This window comes from Sminthopsis crassicaudata, chromosome 2, assembly GCF_048593235.1.
Source record: "Sminthopsis crassicaudata isolate SCR6 chromosome 2, ASM4859323v1, whole genome shotgun sequence".
NCBI lineage: Eukaryota > Metazoa > Chordata > Mammalia > Dasyuromorphia > Dasyuridae > Sminthopsis > Sminthopsis crassicaudata.
In genome coordinates this window covers 258,468,447-258,472,917 of record NC_133618.1, presented here as the reverse complement: position 1 = coordinate 258,472,917, position 4,471 = coordinate 258,468,447, and positions in this window count along the sequence as shown.

Genomic DNA, 4,471 nt, shown 5'->3' with positions numbered 1-4,471 from the left:
CAGGGAAGAGGGAGCACCAACTATCTACACAATCCCAATCTTATGAGACTTAGAAACCTTTCTTCTCACAGAATTTTTAACTTACAAAAGAAATTTTTTAAAAATAAAATAAAAACCAGGCCCAGATCCTTCTTGAATCTAGACACAGGCAGGCTAAGGTAAGGAGAAGGAGACTTCAGGGACTAAGATCCCATAGTTTTCTTCTTCTTTTTAGCAGTGTTCTAGTGTAGGGCTTCTAAAACTTTTTCCACACTTTCTACCAGAGAAATTTTTATGTGACCCAGGGTATATAAGTGTATAAAATAGGTATACAAATCAAACATTTTCTGATAACAAGTCATAATTTCACAACCATGTGTCCTGCATTGAATTATAAGACCTTCATGGGGTCACAAACCATAGTTTAATAAGCTGGATTATAATGAACCAAGAAGGCTCTATTGGGTATTTAGAGTGAGACTCAGCCTGTCCCTAGCCCCAGCTTTCCCATTTGTATAAAGGGAAGGAAAATCACACTAGGAGTTATAAGGCTACCATCTAGAATCAGCACTCTAGGCTGATAATTGTGCTACTTTTAGCCAATCATAGTCAAGAACAAGGGTCAGCCGAAAATGAGAGAGAATAAGAGGAAGTAGGAAGAAGGCAATAAGTATGGTTTTATAGAAAAGGACGAGATCTACTTATATATAGAAAGGAAATGCCTTGTCTCCTTTTAAAGTTAACTATATATATTTTAAATCATTCTTTCTTGTTCAGAGTCCTCAGAAAGGAGTTGAATCCTGAAACAGGGTCAGTAGGGTCTCTTAGATGTTCATCGGAAGAATCTTAGGACTTCCAGCTAGATTCCTGGTATAACTTGCTCAGGACCTTGGATTAAGCTTCTCAGGGTCTCAGAACCTCCTAGCTAAGCTTTCTTCCAGCCTAAGGTCTAAACTTTTCAAGCTTTTCAAAAAATCTATGAATAGAGGAGAGTTCTTTTTTGGGGGGATTGGGGAGACAAAATAACATTTACTAAATGATCCCTTCTCCCAATTCTTTAAAAAGTAATAGAATCCACAAGATCTAAAGGCCAATTTTAAGTATTCTGTCTGTGCTTCCTAATTTCTCCCAAAGGGATCCTCTGCCCCAATCCCTGCTGCCTTGAATTCAGCACGCCTCCCCCTACTCCTAGAAGTTGGCTGATGGAAGCCAGGTCTGCCATGGGTGGGCTGAGATGAATAGCAGGATTCCTGGGGCCTAGACACAGGAAAGGCACTTGTTTGCCTGTCTGGGCCCCAGGGTAACAGCAGGGGAAGCTCTTTGAGATCTGAGACTCTCTCTGGCCTAGTCTCTCCTCTCCTTCCTAGCCCCTCCCCACTTGGAGAGAGCTTTGAGGCAGAATCCTCTCATGGACTTCACGTTAGATCTGGAAATCGGAAGACCTGAGTTTGAATGCTGTCATTTAGCTTCTAGGTCTCAGTTTTACCCCTTGTAGATAACTACTTTATAGTGTTCTTGCTTCCAAGTGAAATCTTAGAAGGACCTACCACAAAAGGAATGGGAAAGGGAAGGAGTCTTTGGGAAATGACAGAGATGGGGGGAAAATGAGCAATAAAACATTGTTCAAAATACACAGGAGAAAACAACCAGTTTATAAGGGATCATGAACTAAGCTGTTTTGTTACTACTTTGGGCTGTTCCGAGTCTGGGATTCTTTCCCTCTTCCTCTCCATTTCTTCCATTTCCTAGGCTATTTTCAAATTCCAGATTAAATCCCATCCTTCTATATCCTTTCCCGATCCCCATTAATGCCAATGGCTGCCCCCTATTTGTTGATCGTCTCCAATTTAGCCTGTACATATTGTTTGTACATATGCTTTATGTATTATCACCTCTATTAAACTGGGGGCTCCTTGAAAACAGAATTTTTCCTTTCTTTGTATGATGCCTGGTACTAAATATCCTTTAATACACATTTGTGGATGTGACTTAAAGTTAATATATACTAAAAAAAAAAAAAGTAACAATTTTTTTTTTAGCTAAGGAAATTGGGGTTAAGTGGGTCACACAGCCAGGAAGTGTTAAGTGCCTTAAGCCAGATTTGAACTCACATTCTCCTGACTTCAGGGCTGGTGCTCTATCCAATAAACCAACAATATTTTTATATTCAACCCCTTTTTGATTCAATACTCCAGAATATGAGGCTTATAGAAATAGTTGAATTTGTTAATGATGTCAAATGTATACATATCTTTAAAAAGAGAAATCTCAAACATTTATATAAATGTCAACTATTATTACATATTATTATTTCCATGGAAGGTGAAAGGAAGAAAGACTTAGAGGTGGAGTGAGTTACTTTTTAGTATAACTATGACTTGGGCTCTCTAAACTCTGAGCTCATAGATTAGATCAGATTTTAAGGGGGCCCAGAAAGATCGATATCTCTTTTTGGCTCATTGCTTCCCCACAGAATTTATTCTGGGAAAATCTCCAAATATAGCTTCTATAGAAGTTATCTCTAGGTTTCCACCAATGTGCTGCCCAAAAAGGGTGTATGGGTGTTGGGGGAAGACCAGCTCCTCTGCTGTGGGGGCTTGCTGAGCCCTTGCTCATCCACCTTTGTGTCTACCTGGCCTCTAGCTGTCCCCTTTGGCTCCAAGAAGCTGTACCAGGGGCGGTGGCCACATCCTGGTAAACTCTCAGCAGATGGGCTAACCCAAGTTGAGGGGAAGGGCTGAACAACAAATCCATTGGTGAGTTAGGGGGGTCTACCCCAAGCATGTGAAGATTTCTCCTAGTTTTACAGGCAGGTGGGAATAGTTTGTTCCAAGGGCATTGTGGAGTGCTTAGAGCTTGGTCAGACATCAAAAACACCAAGGTCATTCACCGCCTTCTGGGCCATCCCAGGCCTTGCTGACTTTCATCTGCCACTGGACTTCTTGGAAAGGGAGGATGATGACTTTGGGCACCTCTTCCTCCCTAGTGAAGTCATTGATCCTCTTTGAAAATAAAAAGGAAGGGCAAACAACAACAATCCAGAAAGGGCAACCACTCCCTCAGTACTTAAGATAATAAATGCATATCTAGTATTGATAGGGGAAGAGAAACAAATATTTGTTAAGTACCTGCTATCCTACTATGCTCCAGGCTCTATGCTAAGCACTTTACAAATATCTCTTTTGATTCTCACCAAAATCCTGAGAATTGGATGATGATATTATTATCTCCATTCCAGAGGCTAAATGACTTACTCATCTTTACATAGCTCCTAAGTATGGCCTTTCTTCCTGATTCCAAGCCCAGCACTCCACTTGAACACTTACACACTACTCCCAATAGTTCTCCACCTTTTCTTTAGAATCCTAGAGCCCAACACAGTGCCCTTCTGTGATTTAGATTCTCTTTTCTTAAGGGAAATTTAGGGTTGTGAAGAAGCAACATTCTGAAATTCTGATGAGCCTCTCGCTCTCCCAGGACCCTCTCCTCTTCCTCATGGAGTCATAGTGCCAAGCTGGGATCCAAACTCCTCGTGGAAGGCAAACAAGCTTAAGAGCGGATGGGCAATGCCCTTTCCCTCAGGCTGGCACCGTCTGGAAGACTTACAATTAGAGCATCAGGGAATGAGGACAATTCTAGCGCTTCACCAGGCTCTGGCTTTAGTCCCTTACATCTCCTTCATGGGGTAGGAGACACACATGGACCATCTTCATCTTTCTCCAAGAAACAGATAACTTAGATCTCTATATAAATGTATATCTCTTCCAACTCTAGAATTTGGGGGTTACTTGTGGAAGCAGAAATTGCCCCTTCTTTGTCTCCAGAGCTAGCTTCTGACATCTCCCCTTTATAATAATCTTGTTCATGACCTGCCCCCCCAGATCTGACCAAAGTGGGCCACAAGGCAGAGGTGCTTCGGCAAGGACTCGTACCCGGAGCTCGGAGATTGTAACCCCTCCTCCCCAATCCCAATCCACTGAGGGTGGGCTTTAGTTCCCCTTGCCGCTGGTAACTGGGACAGAATTTGACTGTGTTATATATGAGGAGAGGATGAGGAAAAGAGGCAGAAGGCAACACCTGAACTCCGGCCTTCCTGACTTCAGGGGGGAGAGGGACTGGGTGCCATTGACACCCCTTGGGACTCACTCTGCAGGACCCTTTCCTTAGTCACCCATCTTTCCTCATTTCCCCAGGCCAGCAGACAAGACCACAGCAGAAAGGGGGGGATTCTCTCCCATACTTCCAGAAAAGGCTGGGTTGTTTGGGGCGGCCCAAAATGGGATGGGGAGACAATATTCATTTCCTTCTCTGTTTTCTGGTACCCAAAGGAGAAAGCAGGGGTGGAAGGCTGAAGGATGGCAGGTTTTTATCCATCCTGTCTTCTCTTTTAGACTCAGGAAACAAGTCTGGGGGCCCAGGGGACCCCGGAGCGAGCACAGGAAAGATGGAGACTGTATTAAAGCTCTGCGCAGTTCTCAGGCTAGCCACCAGA